Source organism: Pseudopipra pipra, chromosome W, assembly GCF_036250125.1.
Source record: "Pseudopipra pipra isolate bDixPip1 chromosome W, bDixPip1.hap1, whole genome shotgun sequence".
Taxonomy (NCBI): Eukaryota; Metazoa; Chordata; class Aves; order Passeriformes; family Pipridae; genus Pseudopipra; species Pseudopipra pipra.
The window spans coordinates 65,714,910-65,733,638 of NC_087580.1; the positions used below are offsets into that span (position 1 = coordinate 65,714,910).

Below are 18,729 nucleotides of genomic sequence, written 5' to 3' on the forward strand. Positions count from 1 at the left end.
GCCGAGGGGCGGGGCCGAGCGGCAGAGTTCGGTGAGAGGGGGCGGTGTGAGGGGGCGGAGTGAGGTGTTCGGTGAGAGGGGTTCGGTGTGAGGGGGCGGAGAGAGGAGGCAGTGTGAGGGGTTCGGTGAGAGGGGTTCGGTGAGAGGGGTTCGATGTGAGGGGGCGGAGAGAGGAGGCAGTGTGAGGGGTTCGGTGAGAGGGGTTCGGTGAGAGGGGTTCGATGTGAGGGGGCGGAGAGAGGAGGCAGTGTGAGGGGTTCGGTGAGAGGGGTTCGGTGAGAGGGGTTCGGTGTGAGGGGGCGGAGAGAGGAGGCGGAGTGAGGTGTTCGGTGAGAGGTGTTCGGGGTTCGGTGTGAGGGGGCGGAGTAAGGGCGTCGCTGAGGGCCGGGCCGGGGCTGGGCTCCTCCCGCTCGCGCTCCCAGGGCACGGCAGAGTCCCCGTCGCGGTCCCGGTCCCACTCCCGGTCCCTGTCCCTCCCGGCGGTGGGGCAGCCGGCCTGCCGGCGGTTTCGAGCAGCCCCGGGTGCGGGGGAGCTGCCGGGGGTCGGCCCCGTCCCGGCCCCTCGGGCCGCGCGCGGTGAGGGCTGTGCGCGCCCGGCGCGTGCCCCGCGGGCAGCTGCGGCCCCGCCGAGCCTGCACCGTGCTGCGGCCTCCCGCACTGCAGCCTCCCGCGGGGAGCACGTGTGCAGTGTCCCAAGGTTAAATAAGCTCTTCCTTCCCCTCGATATTACTTTCTTAGCAAAGACGCCACTTACACAGGCTCTTTTTCAGTCCATTTTCAGAGTAGTCGGGAAATCCCACAGGAAAAACAACACTTTCTCGCGTGAGCAAAGCAAACCCCAGGTACGCCTCGACCGTGCCAGCTGACGGTGGTGACTCGTGGGGAGGGACCCCAGCAGTGCCCGGAGAGGGTCAGGCTCGTAAAGGTGAGAAACACAGATGCTGCACGCGGGGGAGAAGCTGTGTGATGTGCACGCAGGTGAGAAGCTGTGTGACGGGCACGCAGGTGAGAAGCTGTGTGACAGGCACGCAGTGTGCAGCATCACAGAGCAGGGGCAGGTCTCACTGCAGCGAAGGGGAGGCCCGGTTGAGCAGAGTGTGCCCCGGTTAAACTGATGACCGAACCAGCAGTTAGAACTTCCTTTTTCATTCTTTCCATTTTCATTTAGCACCCTGTCTTACAGCCTCGTTGCAGAAAACAGTAATGTTTTTTTTTCAGTTTCCTTACAGCCTTGTGTTTTGTTCTACCTTTTCCTACCCATTTGATTCTGACATCCCTTCTTTTCCTCTTGCTTAATCTGTGAGTAGGAGCAATTTAAGACTCAATAAGTAGGTTCAGAGCCTGCTAAAGAAGAGGATGATCTTAGAGGCATTCAGGAGAGATTAAGTTCTTTTTTTAAAATGGCACACATCTTCAGCATGGATGAAAGTAAAACTGTACATATTCACTGTGAAAAGTACATTCTCTTTTTTGGCTACACAAAGGAGTAAGCAAATATATTGACCAGATGAGACATGCAAGCAAAATATATCTGAGATAAATTTTAGAAGAACTTTTGCAATAAATTTATTGAGTACTCTTGATAAGTTAATGTTTATTTCTATAGAGAAAGAAGTACTTGATGTTTTGTTTTGCACAGTGTGTTCCATCCAGCGATATTCTAAAATATCCCTAATTCATGAGTCTGTTTCGGTTTTTTAGAGTACATATGTGAGAGATGTTAAGGGAATTGGGGTGTAATTCTGTCTCCTTTTGGCAGCTATCAAGACACAGAAAGCTCAGCTGTTTTTCTGTTCTTTAAAGACCTAGAAAGTAGTTTCTGAGGTAAAATTCTGGCACCCTGGAGCAATGCAGCGTGCTGCAGTTGTTCAGGAGGATAAAACGCTGTATGCGTCAGAGACCCAAACAGAACAGCATGAGGCCCTCTCCTGTCTACTTCATAAGTTTGGCAGTAATCCTGGAATGCATGCCAATAAAACAACAGAACCACGCTGAAAGAGTCTAGAAAACCAAAAGCACTCACCTTGAAACAAACACCTCTCTTACCCTCTTACCCACACACAGAAGCAGGTCTGAAATTCTGCCACTTAGAGGCACTAGCATAGAAGCAATGCACGATTTAAGGGAACAGATGTTAAACTGCATAACTTTATGAGTTGTATTACATGTCTCAACTTATTAGTGTGTAAAATAGAACATCACGCAGTTGCACAGAACAACTTTGGCACACATCATTTTGGCTGTGTGTCTCATCAGTTGGCTGATGGACTGACTGTGCCCCTCTGATGTAATACTTCATAGTTGTTTCATGATTGTCACAGAGCATGCAAAACTCCAGAATACTTGAAGGCAGGCCACAGTGAAGGAAGAGGGTTTTCCAGATCACCATATGCTTCTTTCTTTATTACTGTACTGTCAAAAAGGAAAACTCCACTTAGTTCGTATTATCACCCTGTACTGAATGGTTCCTGGACACTGCAATAACTATCCCAGTTCAGCATTTCCCCCAGCTGAAGAAGAAAGTGAAGTAATCAAACTGTTTGTGCATATGTTTATGCACATGCGAACTTGCACATGTATGAATATATATTTTAAACATACTTTGATTAAGTGGCAGACAGTCTAGGGATATCAAACTTCAAAATATTTGATTTAAAAATCAGCAAATGATGTTTTCTTCAACTCTCCCCTTTGTGGACCTTCCACTTGGACTGTTTAGCTCTCATGCCCCTTGGTGCCAAGGAGGCTTGATTAATGCCAAGAAGTTTGACCCATACATGTGAACATCTGTGTAATCATGTAGCTGTTCTAGGAAGCCCCCCAGCAGTGCCTACTGCACCAAAAGTCTTCCTTAAAGCCCATGTTGGTTGCAATGCCTACTGTCAAGATCTCTGTCATCCCTCTGTGATAACTCCTAGGGACCTGACAAGCATCTAACCAGGGACAAAGGTGAGATAGCTCAGGAGCAGCTAGAGACAAATCTCAAGTGTTTGGGATCTCTAGAACTGGTTTTCAAACTGATTAGCTTTATGTAACTAACAATGTCAGTCTAGTGGTACAACAAAATCAGTGTTTTTAGAAGACTTCTCTCACTCAAATACCTTTGTTCTCCTGTTGGGTGAGAGAAACACATCACAGCTGCTACAATCCAGTAGTTTAGCATTCTTTTAGATGGCAAAGTATTCTCTTTCTGCTGCTCTTCTCCTCTTGCCTGCGAACACAAAGGAAGAGTAGAGGACACATCACTAGACTGAGAGATAAAGATCATTGTTGACTTCCTCTGGGGAATCTGTGTCAGGCCCCTCTCTGGCCACCAGGCACCATGATCACCATTTCTCTGTCTTTTCAGCACCCTTTAATGTTTTTGGTCTAATTTCTTATGGTACTCATGAGGTTTCCTCAGTGAATGTGAGGGTCTGGCTCACGTTTCTGAAGTGACCCTTCTCCAAAGTGTATCCTACAGAGCATCATCTTTTCTCATGATTTCTATTTATCAAATTGGTGAAGAGAAGGTGTATTTTGAGACATTGTGACCAATATTTCAACAAACCAACCCCCTTTCATCTCTAGTCCAAGACATCTGGAAGTAATAATTTTTCTTTTTAGAATAATAGAATCATTAAGGTTGGAAAAGACCTCCAAGATCATCAAGTCCAGCCTTTAAAAAAAACTTATTTTTTGGACTAAAGAATTTCTTAAAATGTACCACAATTTTAAAGAGACAATTAATATTCTGACCCCAGTTCTTATTCTTTAAATTTCCTTGTTGCAGCCTTGAGAATTCTCCCTTGTTCCTCCTCCTAGTCCAGAAATCTCTGTATGAAGTGTATTACTTAATTTCAATTACAATGTTAATTACAGAAGACAAGTGGTTACTGAATCTTGCACCATAATTAATCAACCTGATATTTACTTACTACATTGTTCATAGTGGATTAAGCTGTAGCTGGACAAGCAGGGCAAGGAAAGTGAGTGACAGGAGCATTATCACGGCACACTGCCTCCCATTGGGAAAGTTCATCTTCCTTCTGAAAGAGACGCCTTCAGGGATCATGTAATTTGAATTCCCTGTGAATTTAGTGTCATCTTAGCTTGACCAGCTCTGGAAGAACATATTAACCTCCTCTTGTGATTTTCAGAAAACCATTCTAATTTAGCAAGTAATTAAGGGTCACATGTAGGATAAAGAGCTAGATAAGCTTGGATTACGCACAGGAAGCTTTGTTTCCAAGGCAACCCTAGCAGAGGGGGTGTTAATGCTGAGGTCAGTCAGTTAATGAACTGGGAATGGTTACTGGCTGCAAAATGTATTAGAGCTGGGGAAATGAAACTAACAATTGCATTACCATTTAATGATTTGATGATAGAAAACAAATGCCTACAGAGCTAGTTATCACTGAAAATACTGGAGACAAAGGTTACGGGCAGTGGGACCGTTCTGCTAAGTGAGGTCATGAGAAGTCCAAAACAATGACGCCTGACAACCCCAAAATACTTTGGTCATCATTCGCGGCTTTCACGGCTCCCCAGTGTGAAGCTGTCAATGTTTGCGTAAGCTGCCGGCGCTAACACACGCACCCTTGTGCTGGGCGCTGGGTTCTGTCGGAGTTAGTCCTGCCCGAGGTCACTACCTGTGTAACAATGTCAGAATGAAATCGGCCGGCTGGATTTAGCACACTGGAAAGCAAGATATGAGGCTTCCAAGAGCTCAGGATGTAACACACCCTCTCCTAGGGCTTTAGGCTCTGGGAGCTAATCTCAAGGGAGATTTGACAGGGCAAACACACAAATACCATGGACATGCATAAAATGTCCAAGCAGCTCATCTGCAGCAAACAGAGATGGATTTATTAAAACATGGTAATATTTAAAAAACGGAATCTTACATTATTATTTTTTGTATGATATAAGGAACATTTGGGAATCAGATTACTGTGCTGTAAGGCAGCAGAACAGAATATTATAGAGTACAAAGAGTAGGAAAGACCCATTAGATATCTAATGCTTTCTCAGTTCACTTGTACCTTAGCTATCCTTTGTGGTCTGTGAGAGAAAGAATTGCACAGGCATTTTTCAAAGCTTTCTTTAAGACAAACAAGCATTCTCTGCTTTTTGTGACAGTCAGATGACACTGGTGTCACAGAATATTCTGTAGCAGTTGGGTCATTCTTGCCTCAGGAACACAGGCACCTCTAACTTGGTGCTGTGCTTTTTGGAAGTAGGTGTCCCTTGTGGATATATAAATTAGGACCGTTTTAGGTGCCACCTTATGTCTGTTTTTCTCATGTGCAGCCTTGGCATAAAAGCAGGTGATTTTGTGTTAGACTGTGTGCTTGCGCTGAGGGACTTCAAATGGTCTACTCTCTCTAAAATGCCCTGTAGGACTTTGAATAGGAAATCAGACTGTGCTGGAGGTGAGCTGACAGCTGTGTGGGACAGACTGAGACAGCAGCTGGACCAGAGGAGTCTGCACTGAGTGTTAGGTGTACTCTTGCTCACGGAAAAGTGTTATTAAAATGGAATGAGATGTGGAACAACCAGTCAGGAAAGGCAGGCTTCCTCCATTGGCAGAGATCAGATTAAGGAAAGCACAACACAGCCAATCAAATGGGAGAATTCAGCCCGTCACAAAACTGAAAACCAAGCAACAAACAAAGACACCATCCCCAAAACAACAAACCAGGCAAACCAACCAACCAACCCCCAAAGCCCCAGGAAGGGAATTACCTTCTGTAATTTCCCCGGCCCTAAATAAATAAAGTGATGGCCTTAAATAAGTGATGGCTTTAAACAGTGACAAGGAGAATTTATGCAACATATTAGTGGATCTTTTGCTTTTGTTCCAAGTGCTGAGTACCTGGAGAAAGTGCCACAAGGCCACAGCATCTCTCCACAAGAGTTTTGAGGAGCAGCTCCTGTGCTGCTGTGTTGGTGTGGTACTGGACAGGTCAGATCCTCTCGCACAATTTCTTCTTTCCTTCCACCTGCTTCCTATGACAGCCATTGCTCTGCTTTATTCTTCATATTTCCCACTCCCAGCCTAAAGAAATCTAAATAGTGTTTAAATCCCCAAGTGTTTTTACCACTATGGTCAAAGGACTTGAGTAGTGTTGGGAGCAGTGATTTGTCTGCCTGTGAAAATGCTGTACAGAGAGGGACAAAGAGCAGAATTTTTCTGGTTAGTTCAATGCAAAGAATCAAAAATGACTAAAAGTCTAAAGAAACTAAAAAGTTTATCTGGAGCTTGGAAAATCCAACAATCATGCTGGGTCTGTGGTTTCCCCAGTCTGACTAACACCAAAGTTTTGAGAGTGAAGTGTCCTGCTTCAAAGAGCACAGCGAGGCTGTTCTGCTGCAGAACACATCCCATGGCATCCCTCTAGGCTGGGAGCTGTCCTGGGGTGTGTTACTGCAGTGCAGACACCTGCTGAGCAAGCCCCAGGAAAGCTTCCAGCTGTGCCAGAACTCGCTTGGACCTTCTCTGATATGAATTTATCTTGGTATAGAACAAATGGAAATACCCTGCCTGACTTGACAGAACTTGATCTTTAAAGGAATTTTGGTAGTTTTCTGCTCTAAGTCATACTAGTGTGTTTCTGCAGTCTCAGAATCCCAACACCACTGGAAAATTTAGATATAGAGAAAGCATTTAGCTTAACCTGATTTAGCCGAACCTGGTTTTATTCAGCATTTGATCTGGCAGATGTACCAGCCAAAATGTTACCGAGGGTGACAAATAAACCCTGGGATTAATTCAGACACTCCACAAATTAAGTGGTGGGAAATGCACCAGCCGGTTATGCTGAAGCTTTGTAGCTTCCATACAGCTCTTGGTTGGTATTCAGCAAGCTCTTGACTTCTTAAATGATTCCAGCTACCTTGGTTTTTTTTCACTTTTCTTAAGTGACATTCCGCTGTAAATGCTTTTCACTGTGCAGACAGCATTATGTTCATATGTGCTCCATTCCCCAGATAAATAGCAGGGTAGTTAAACAAATGACAGGAATATGAGATAAAGACAAGGCACATCTCTCTCTGACACTGACTCATGGATGCCATCACAGATAAATATTTTTTGGGAGAAGCAACTTGCTACTTATTATTCCTGGATCAAGACTAAAATCTTAGAAATAATGAGTGGTCATCAGTTAATAAAGGGCATCGTGCTTTCTACAGCTCCCTTAGTACAAGAGGCTAGATTTCGAATGGATGCATAAATTGGGTAGCTAAATCCACTGAATGAACTGCTGAGAACTTAACATGCTTGGGAGAGTCAAATGACATAATCCAGATATGGCCTGTGGAAGCCTCACGGCAGCAATTGCTGTTATGATAGTTTCATTTTTCATAGATGTCTCCTCTCTCTCGTGACCAGAGACAGGACATGAGGAGATGGAATGAAGCTGCACCAGGGGAAGTTCAGATGGGATGTTAGTAAAAGATTCTTCACTGGAAGGCTAGTGGGTCGCTGAACCAAGCTCTGCAGGGAAGTGATCACAGCTCCAAGCCTGCCAGAGTTCAAGGAGCATCTGGATGACACTCTTAGCCACATAGTTTAGTTGTAATAGTCCTTTGAGGAGCAGGGAGACTCAATGATCCATGTGTCCCTTACAGCTTGAGATATTCTCTGTCTCCTACTTACCTCCTTTTATGCTTTACTCAGCTCTAGGGCTGCAGTGACAACATTCAGACAGCTCTTCTCTGATTTTATCAAGCATTTTAAGAATTGAACATCCTCACTTTCCTCTTCAGTGAGAGACAACATGCCCTTCTGTGGCACTGAATGGCTATTTTTTAGTTGAATTTTATTAAAAGGAACAATTGACCCATTCATGTTTATTTTGAGCAGGGATGAGCTGAATGGATTTAAAAACATCTAAACCTCTTTGAACATTAGGAATTGTCAAATTTAGGATCTTTTCAATCAAATGACCCAGAAGTGAACCATGAAAAACATGGAAGCATCCCTACCTTTGAACTTTGGCTTCTTGAGTGCAGCCTCTGGGCGAGCTGCTCATGTGATCCTCAGCACAGCACAGCTTGAACTGCCCCATTTTTTCACTGCTGCCTCTCTTCTGGCTACGTGACAAGTCCCTTTCACCGTCAGATGTCTTCCCCAGACTTTGAGCCTTGCCTCTGCTACACTTCTGTTCTCTCACTTGTTTTACCTCCCCTCCCTTCGTTTACTTATTTGCTTTCCCACCATTGTGTTTTGACTCTCTGAGACAAGAATCATCTCTTAACGGATCATGCATCACAGGAGCCACTTCCCTCCTTTCCCTGAGATGCCAGTTGCTTTTTCTGAAGTGCCAGTGACTGTTGATGCATGCAGTACCCCAGAGGATCAGGTCCCTGGGCTGGCAAGGGCATTCCTCACTACTGGTACCCCCAGTAGTTTCCAGTCACACAAACAATAGGGTGCTCTGCCTGATGCTGCACAGAGTTACAGCTTTGGAAAAGGCAGCAGTGCATGTGGGAGCCCTTCATCACACGGGGAAGGTACGTGTATTCCAGTGGGAATAGCCAGCAAGTATGAACAGAAAAATGGGGTAGCCCATGCTTTGTGCACTTTACTGCCATTATGAGAGAACTCGTTCTCAGTTTCAGGCAACCCAATTCGTCCCCCACAGCACACTGCATGTAGCCTGTGGGCTGCCAATAGCCTCTGTCCTGAGCCACCTCAGCAGGGGAGGGGGCTGAAAGCACAGGAGTAAAAACCTGCCCACCCTTCCCTCAGAAGAATTCTTTCCAACCTTTGTGAATGTTCAGAGCCTTCTGTGTTACTTTTAAGGTTATTTCCTTTGGAAACAGCGGGTTTTCTCTTTCAAAGATCACCTGGTATAGGCTAGAGTCCTTTGCTGTCACCCCTTGTGCCTTTTCTCTTCACATGAAGTTTCTAAAAGGGCTTACCTATTAAGCAATGCCTCGAGTCAATTTTTGCTGAACTAACATTTCCAGAGGGATCGATATTGAGGAAGATGCATTTTCAGACTATGAGACAAAGCAGCAGGAAGGAGGACAGGTAAAGGCATGGAAGTTTTGCTTACCAGCCTCTCTTCTGCTGCTTGCTTTCTCTGGGGACATTATTGGTGCCAGTAGTGGTGGTCGAGTGGCTTTGGTGCTTCCCACTTTCCACACAAGTTGCTGTACCACAGAGGATATGGTGCCATCTGCTACCTCTCATGCAGGGATAGCTGCCAAATTCCCTCTGGAATCAAAGATTCCAGATTATCGTCCACTGATGGTAGGAGCCACTCACTCAGGCTCACAGGTGAGATGGCCTGAAAATGCATTCAGGAACAACTCCCAGCAGACCCAAAAGATGCTTCTGCTCTAGCAATGTGCAACACTAATTTAATTACAAATGTGATTTTGCCTTTGGCACATGACATCTACTCCATGCACTTTGCAACCATTAAACTACTCTCCACCTCTGCAGGAGAAGGTAGGATTTCCAGATCCAAACCTGTCGATACGAGCAAGTGGTTTAAGGCACCTTTGGTCCCCTCATTAGCAGTGTCTGATGAGATCTGCTATCCCGAGGGCTGGGTAAGTGGTTCCCACCTTTGGCACTCCTCGGGGTGGTAGGGCTGCATTCATGTGCTGCATATGCCCCCAAACTGCAGCTGATGGAGCAGCAACCAGGCACTGAAACCATCACTCACCAAGACTAGGAACAGTGGGAGCTGAGGAAGGATCCCAGCCCTCCTGCTTCTGTTCCTTAAGAACAGGATCACCATCACCTTCAGAAAATGAAGGTCATTCCTATTTAAATCAGTGCACAATTGGCCATGGTCATTAGAAGGGAGAGGGGCTGGGAAGCACCTTTCTCAACAGCGGCAAGGCAAAAAAGAAACGGGAGCAGGAAGTGGAAAGGAGGTAGAACATGTTTAAGGATTGCATCTTGGCATGCACAGCGTGCATTTTCACAACTCGTGTCACACCGGTCTGAGGTAAACCAGGAGCTGTTAATGCATGGGACACAAAGGAAACCCGAGGGACTCCCTCCTGCAGGCATTCCGGGAGAACACAGCAGGCCACAGGGACAAGAGCACAGTCTCTGCAGGCACGATCCTGCCGTGGAAAACACAGGAACATTTTCAAATGCACGAATGGCAAAAGAAAAAAAAAAAAGATACTTGCTCAATTAGCCTTAAGGGGTCCAAGTTTTTTTCAGCTTTGCATCTTTTTGGACTCCTCAAAGCAAGGAACTCCGTTGCCCATTTCACAGATGGATGGCTCTGGGAACACGTTTGGAGGAATTAGTTGTAACTTTGTTCACTAGGAGGTTTCTTTCTGCCAGCCTGCAAGAAATCCCTCGTTTTCATGACAACCAAAACAAAAACAAGTGACCATGCATTAAAGTGAAAAGAATCCCATTTAGAATGTGAATAGAGCTACAAATTACCAGGCATAAGCACATACCCAAGGAACTGGCTGTTTGTAAACTAGCTGGTTTTTCTAACTGAGGTTATACACAGGCAAAAAAAGAGAAAAATAACAGAAAACATAAACAACAACAACAACAACAACAAAAACCCAACCAAAAACCAGAAGAAAGGGGGAAAAGGGGGAGCCCTGGTACTTTATTGCTCTTCTACATAAATAGATCATAGGAATTGCAGTGATAAGTACACTGTGGTTTTGAGCTGACTGCAGGAGTTTGAACTCCACTCTCCTCTTTTTGTCCAATAGGAAGCTGCTTAGCTGAGGCATTTTGAAGGATTTAGAGAATTGTCTGGTGGTACTGAGCCCGTGACAGGGGAGTACGAACATGTCATCATTGGGCAGCCTGTTCCTGGAGCCCCAAAGGTATCTCTAACTTGTGAAAACAGAGGCTTACGGCTGCCGAAAAAGCATTCTGTGTCTACATGTCTGCCTAGACTATACATAAACAAATTCAGAAACGGCAGGAGACTGTGTTTAGGTATTTGCAGCATCACTTTCAGAAAGCTTGCAGAATTATTTCTGTGTCTTGCGAGGTGACATCAGCAACTTAGCAGGTACTTTTTGTACTCTCCTTTAGGGCTCAGAACACTTTCAGTAGTGGAGAACTTCACAACGGGTCTAGCAATGCGGGAGCCAGTATCAGCCCACCTACGGAATACATGTGAAATGCAGAGTATTTGACGTTATGCAAAACCTTTTTTAGGAACTGCACTTGGGTATGGCAAAACCGGGAGCTCTGGATCCAGCTGTAGTAGCAGCAGGTTTAACGCTGTGTACTCTGATGACAGTACTTTGAATAAGATAGCAAAAAAAACCATCTCCTGCCACAGAGCAGGCATCTCCTGCCACAGGGCAGGCATCTCCTGCCACAGGGTGGGCATCTCCTGCCACAGGGCAGGCATCTCCTGCCACAGGGTGGGCATCTCCTGCCACAGGGCGGGCATCTCCTGCCACAGGGTGGGCATCTCCTGCCACAGGGTGGGCATCTCCTGCCACAGGGTGGGCATCTCCTGCCACAGAGCAGCTCGCCCCGGGGCAGCAGCGTTTCTCCTGCTAAAGCAGCCATCTGACTGCGGGTAGGAACTGTTACACCCAACACAGGGCTCCGGGGGATTTCTAACCTGCTTCTGCCTCAGCTTAAAAGCAAAGGTATTAAATTCCTTCGGAGTAGAAAACTGTCCAGCCTAGTCTAGTCTGCAGGGCTTTGGTTTGGCAGGGTGCAGCCTGCAGTGGCTGCCGGCGATGCCCATCCAGCGCGGCCGTGTGGCATGGCAGGAGTCTGTGAGTCATCCCGCCAGGTACTGGTGTGCACTGGCACACCCTGAGGTGCCAAGGATGCCGGACGAAGTGCTGGGCGTTAATTTATTCCTGGTATTGCCCCTTCTCTCGCCGAACTGAAATCCTTACAGCCAGTTACTAAATTCAGTCTTTCCCTTCTCGGCTGCGTTTATAGCAACACGAAGGCATGTATGTGTTTGTGCACGCATTCTTATGGGACTTGCTTTGGTTTGGGGTTTTTCAGGTAGGTTGGTTGGTCTTGGTGGGGTTTTTATTTGTTGGGTTTTGTTGTTTTTTTTTTTTTCTAAGCCCTCATTAACTCCACTCACGCTGTCTTACTCTGTTTGCCACTGCTTAAGTAGTGCTTTTTTAAAAAAGCAACCAATTAGCACCTCATCAGCTTCAATTAGAGGAGACAAAAGCAGTGTAAAGATAACTCAATGAGAGGGGGTGGCACAACATCATGTAATCGCTTAAGACAGCGGTGAGCATTCACTGTGCTGGCTCTGCCGGGCCTATTCACCTTTTTTTCTTCTTTCTGGATGCATTTAAGACCCCCTTTTTTTTTTCCTTCTTTTTTTCTTTCTTTTTTTTTTTTTTTTTTTTTTTTCTGGGAAGCCGGGCCTCCCAGGAGTCTCAGAGCCTCTCATTCAGGGCTACCTGTTTACAGCTCACCGAACAGAAGGACCTAAACAATCCTATATTGTACGCCTAGTGCTTCCTTAAACTTAGGCCTCCACAATGGCATGTTTTCAGAAGCTGGGCAGAATAAGTTAAAGGCTGGCTTTATACTCATTAAGTGTTCTGCTTGTACTGTCTTCTAATTACATGGCAGGGCAACAATGTATTTTTTTTTCTAATGGAGTTCTTTGGAGCAGTTAATTTGGTGCCTGTACTAAATGCCCCAAAACATTAATTAGTGTGGAAGGAACCCTAATTTCCTCAGCGGCTTTCCTCTCCATTTACTTCCCTTGTTTTCACATAGGCTTGGATGAGCCTCTATAATGAAATTACCTCATTAATGCCTTTATTCTTGCAGAGTAACTCATTCAAGATCTACCATTTAGTTTTAATTTAATGCTGTCAAAAGCAAAAGGTGCATTCATGTCTTTGATTAGTGCATTTTTTTCTCTCTAAAGAGTGGACAGATTTAAATTATTAAGATGGCAAGTAGTGAGTTATAATTGGATACAAGCAGCACTTCAGTGAATATTAAATGCTTTCAAAGCCTGGCCTATGTGGTCTGCTGACTATTAACTGTGTCCAGTGAGTTATTCTGTGGGGTTTGAATTAACGGCGCATTAGCTACTGTGAAGCAAATTGTTTAATTTTGTTTATAAAAAACGGTGAAGTTGCATTTATCAACATGACATTTAGTTGTAGCAGAGTTCAGTTTTCCCCATTATCCTGTACTGACCTCGTTGCTTGGTTAGTACTGCTAACACAGGGTCTCCTCCTGTACTCCACACTCTTGCAAAGTCTAACTGGAGACTTGCCTATGTATGGCCAGTAGGGTAAGACCTTTGTTTGCAGGAACTACAGAGTTCTAAATGTTGTCAAGCAGGAACCACCTGCATTTGACTACACTGATCATTTGCTTATGGAGTACAGTGGCACGAAGTGTGTCTATGATTTGTGGGGCATGCACAGTTACAGACTTGGTACCAGCAACTGAAGGGGCAGGAGTTAACATCTGATCCTTGATCTTTAGCTGTCTCTCTTCTCCCTCTTTTCCTTTGCAACTCATGTCATAAGATACCTGAGATGTGTCAGAGAAACGTGCATGTCAGAAGACTTAGGCAGCCTGTAGTCTGCTTGGCACATGCAGTTTATTATTAACTAATTATAGTTTATTGTGTGGCTGCAGTGCTACCAGAGGTCAAAAGTTAGAGTCACGTCCTTGGGCCAGGAGCTCTGTAGGGCTCTGTGTAACCACTGTGCAAAGCAGCCAGTCACACCAGTGTGTCACAGCCTTGTCCCACTGCCCGGGGCCTTTCAGTTTTGAGCATCTCCAAGGATGGAGATCCCACAGCCCCTCTGGGCTTCTGTTCCAGTGGTTACCCACCTGCATAGTGATGTTTTCCTTTAGGAATTGTTAGGAAATTATTATCTTTTCAATGCAGTCATTAAATGTGATAGGATAACTTGAATTGATAATATTTTAAAAATAACATGAATTATAAGTTTATTATAATGTATTACATATATTTATTATAAGTGTTTGACACATTTAGTGCATATTACACAGAACACACGTGCAATATATTATACATCTATTATGATTGCAATGACAAGCAACACACAGGGCAGTGTTGTTTATCTTAGTAATCTTTCCCATCTCTGCTGTAAAAGTGTCTTGGGTTTGGATTCATTTCTCCTCCCGGCACGAGCAGGAGCAAACCCTTCCATTCGCTTGTTCCGCAGCGGAGCGGGGTCCTGGGAACTTTGGAGTCATTTCTCCTGCGGTGTCTCGCTGCCCTCTCGTGGCCGAATGATGCATGTGCACAGCACCGCGGTGAGTACCTCATCTTCTTATGCTGCTGCATTAAATTCCCAGGCAGAATGTTACGGCCAGCATAACCTCCTTTAATTCCTGCCGGCCTGGAATACTCGGTTAACTTTCCTTTTTTAGCTCCAGTTATTTGCACACAGACCCAGAGGAGCTCCTTGGCCTGAAGAGCTGCCCGACGGAGCGCATGGAGCCTGGCACCAGCTGGGCTGGAATGGCTCCCCGAGAGTCCAGCTGCACTCTGGACAAGAGAAAGGGAGAGCTGGGGCAGGCCGGAGCACGTTCTGAGGGTAAACTTGCAATAGTTTATAGGGTAGAGATTGAACATATTTAGGTGTCAAGGTGATCAGATGTGGAGAGGTAGGGAAATTTTCAGGGTTAAAGTCTGGGGCAATCTGTAGCAGAGAGAATGAAAATGTTGTGTTAAAACAGAGGTAATCAGGAGTGGGCTGGAAGGGAAAGTTGTAGGGGTGAGATAGGAGAGAGTATCCATGGCAGGGAATGACTGTTTGGAGGTGAAGCTGAGGGAATCAGCAGTGGACAGGGAGGGAAAACATTGGGGTAAACTCTGGGGCAGTGTGTAGCAGAGAGAAGGAAGATTTTGGGGTCAGCTGAGGCCGTCAGGAGTGGGCAGGAAAGGAAAGTTCTGGGGGTAAAACTCGAGAAAACCTCCGGGTTAGAAAACAAACCTTTGTAGGTAAAAAAGAGTTACTGAGTGGTGTGCAGGTGGAGAAAACTGTGGGGGTTAAATGTGAGGTGATCTGTGGGGAGAGAACGAAGATCTTGTGTTAAAAACGAGGTGACCAGTTGTGGGCTGGAAGGGCAGGTTTTGGGGCTTCAAAAGGAGGTCGATTCTCTGCAGGGAGAGAATGAAGCAAAGGAAATAAAATAAAGGAAAAGAAAAAATAAAACAAAAAGAAATAAAAAGAAAAAATGAAATGAAATAAAATGATGATAAAATAAAAATAAAGAAAATAAATGGAAAATAAAATAAAATGAAAATTAAAAAAGAAATGAAATAAAAGGAAAATAAAACTAAATAAAATAATAAAAAATGAAATAAAATAAACAAAAATAAAAAGAAAGAAACTAAAATGAAAATGAAATAAAATGAAATTAAAGAAAGAAGTGAAATAAAAGGAAAAAAAGAATAAATAAAATAATAAAAAATGCAAAAAATAATAAGAAAAATAAAACTAAAATGAAAATAAAATTAATAAAACCAAATAAAATAAAATAAAATAAAATAAAATTCAATGAAAATAAAATAAAATAAAAAGAAATAAAATAAAATGAAAATAAAATTAAAATAAGGAAAGAAACAAAATAAAAGGAAAATAAAATTAAATTAAATAATAAATAATGCAATAAAATAAACAAAAAAAAGAAAGAAAATAAAATGAAAATGAAGTAAAAAGAAATAAAATAAAATAAAATGAAAATAAAATAAAAATAAAAAATAAAATAAAGTGAAATTAAAAGAAAGAAACGAAATAAAAGGAAAATAAAATTAAATAATTTAAAAAATGATCTCAAATAAACGAAAAGAAATAAAATAAAATAAAATAAAAAGAAAATAAAATAGAATAAAATAGAATAAAATAAAATAAAAAGAAAGAAAATAAGGGTTTTTTTTGAGATAAACTGCAGTAAATTGAGGTAAAGTGAGGCGATGAGCGGTGGAGAGGTCTGGAAAATGTGGGGTGTTAAAGTCGGGGCAATGTGGTGGGCAGAGCAGGAGTGTTTGGAGGTGGGTTGAGGCTGTGAGCAGTGGGCAGGAGGGGCTAATTTTGGGGTGTCCCTGGGGTCGGTGCTTTGTCCCGCGGGTGCAGCGAGGCCGATCCCCGCGGCCGCTTTGTGAGGCAGGTGCCGGGTTTGGGGCTGTGTGTCAGGGAGGGCAGGGGGGCTGCGGCTGGGGCGCGGGGGGCGCGGGGGGTCCTTTGCGGGCCGGCGGTGTCGGGGCTGCAGTACCGGCCGTGTCCGCCAGGCGGAGACTGCGGGGCACAAGCCGAGGGTGCCCCGGGCCCGGGCCAGAGCCGGGCAGGGCCGGGAGGGTTTGGGAGTCCCGGCGGGGACAGGACCGAGGGCTCGGGACGGTGCTGGGAGTGTGGGGATGAGCGACCCGGGGAACGGGGAGCTCAGATCAGTCCTTGGGCAGGAACTGAACTTAGGAAATCAGCTGGTCTGACCCCAGAGAGCCCCACTGAAATCTGGATTAGTGACCTGGCCTGTGCCCAACACTCATTGTGTACCCAACAAAATTCCAAACAAGTCTTCGTTCTGTTTTAAGAACTTAAAATAACTTTAAAAGAAATAAGTCACCATTTCCTTCTTTTTCCCTTTGAGGTGGTGGAATTGCCTCTCTGTCCGTGTGCTGAGCTGCGGCTGCAGGGACTGTCAGGCCTTGTTGGCTGTGAGTTCGTGGGGTTCTCCCTGGGAGAGTGGAAATAATGAGCAGTCAGGTTGCAGCAATGTTTTGTGAAGCCTTTGCCTTTTCTGTGCCTGTGGCTGACAGCTCTCCTCTTTGTGCCTTTGCAGCTGTTGCCTGGTGTCATTTCCCTGCCTGAGCTGGCTGTGGGTCGGTGTGGGACGGCGAGGCCGGAGAGAGCGAGCGGAGGAGCCTCGGGCTGGAGAGGGGCAGGAGAAAGGCCCTGTGGGCAAAGGGACCTCCCCGTGTGCCCAGGGCCCTGCGGGGGACAGGATGGACACTCTGGGGTCACCCTGAGGGGTGAGTGGAGAGCCTGGGGCAGGATGTGAGTTCACCTCCGGGGAATAAAGAGGGCACGTTTGTGAGGGAAGAGCTGAGGTCACGTGTTTCACCACATTGGCCAAAGTTGTGTTTGCACAAACTGGGGCCAGAAGTGAAGGTCCATCCAAAGGAAGCCCTGCTCAACCTCCAAATCCCAGGATAAGTTCTACAGGCTGCTAAGTGAGGGACTAAAACTACACAAAACGGAACCAAGAGCACAAATAAGGTCCCTGGGAATCCCATTACATTGTTGTCATAGAGTTTTTAACAGATTTTGAAGTTTTTTATGACAGCAATATGTTTCTTCCTATGGATTTTTCCCTCTGCAGGATTTGGGGTTTGTTTAGGTTTTGAATCCCTCCCAGTGGCCCGGGCCAGAGGGGCTGTGGTTGCCAGCTGCTCCCCGTGTCCGTGCTGAACCAGCATCCCAGGGGCACAACAGGCGCCGGCGACACTTCCAAAGGAAGATTTGTCTCTCTGTGGGAAGCCGGGATTTCCAGGAGCCAGAGACGTTCCTGTCCAGCGTGGTTCACCTCCCGCCCTCCCCGAGCACGGCGCGGGCCACTGCAAGGAAGGATTCCTTGTTGCCCGTCCCCAGCCGGTCCCAGCCCAGCTGGCCGTGCTCCCTGGGCCTGTTCGTGCAGAGGAGGGAGAGCTGCGCAGATTTATTAAGAGTGCATTTCCTGGCAGTATTTGTCTGCAGTCTTTCCCTCCTTTGACTCCCAGGGCAGCGTCCGGTTTTCTTATTTCCTCGTGTGTAGCTGTTTGCATCCTAGGCAGGACCTGCCTCATCTGGAAATAAAGATGAAATATTTTAAGTGGGTTTTTAAAACCAGAGGGTTTGCCAGTGGAGGGTGCGAGTTGCAGAGACGGGGAGGAGGAGAAGAAGGAGAGCATCAGGTGTGGGATGAGCTGCACCTTCTCGAGTGCGGGAACAAGTGGCTGTTGGAAATTGCAGAAGTTGGGAAGGCGGGAGGGGAATGCTGGAAGCAGAGCCGGGAGCGGGCTGTGCCGGAGCCGCGGCAGGGTCGGTGCCCGCTCCGGGGCGGCTGCGCTGCCGGGGCTGCCCGAGCGCGGACACGGGGACAGACGGGCGGGGGGGCCCAGCCCCGCCCTCGGGGGAGGAGCGAGGGGGGAGCGGGGCCTCGGGGGGCGGGGCCGGCGCAGGTGCGCGAGGCCGCAGCGCGCGTGCGCGGGGCAGAGGAGCGCGAGGCTGCAGCGCGCGTGCGCGAGGTACAGGTGCGCGAGGCCGCAGCGCGCGTGCGCGAGGCACAAGTGCGCGAGGCCGCAGTGCGCGTGCGCGGGGCACAGGTGCGCGGGGCGGGGCCGAGGTGATTTAAGGCCCCGTGAGGAGCCGCCGGCGCCATTTTGCAGGTGTTCGGCGGAGGAGGCGGCAGCGGCCGCGCCGGGCTCCCCCGGCGGGACCCAGGGATGGCCTCGGCCATCCACCCCTACCCCTCTCCACCTCTCCTTCCTCCCCTCCTTTCCTTCCCCCGGACCTCCCTCTTCCCTCCTCCTCTCTTCCCCGAGCCGCTCTCCCCCCACCCCCGCTCCGCGCCCCCTCCGCTCCCCGGCTCCCCTCAGCCCTCCTTCCTCCCTCTCCTCCCACCACCCTTCCCGCTCCCCCTGCCCCGGCTCCCTCTCCGCCCTCTCCCTTCTCTCCTGCACACCCCGACCCCCCTGGACCTTTCCTCCTTTCCCTCCCCCGGCCTCCCTCTGCCCTCGCCTCGCCCCGCTCCGCACC

The 18,729-nt window shown here is 46.8% G+C and overlaps 1 long non-coding RNA gene across 4 annotated transcripts; it reads left to right on the top strand.

Moving 5' to 3' along the window:
• Positions 1-293: 293 nt before the first annotated feature.
• Positions 294-17,677, top strand: LOC135404376 (uncharacterized). Of its 4 annotated transcripts, XR_010425644.1 has the most exons (7): positions 673-687; positions 759-925; positions 14,152-14,242; positions 14,360-14,526; positions 16,583-16,649; positions 16,775-16,964; positions 17,315-17,677. It is a non-coding gene; the product is annotated as an uncharacterized LOC135404376 (long non-coding RNA). The 4 variants fall into 4 exon arrangements; XR_010425643.1 differs by lacking the exons at positions 673-687; positions 14,152-14,242 and adding an exon at positions 294-329 and having other exon boundaries at positions 771-925; XR_010425642.1 differs by lacking the exon at positions 14,152-14,242.
• Positions 17,678-18,729: the final 1,052 nt, after the last annotated feature.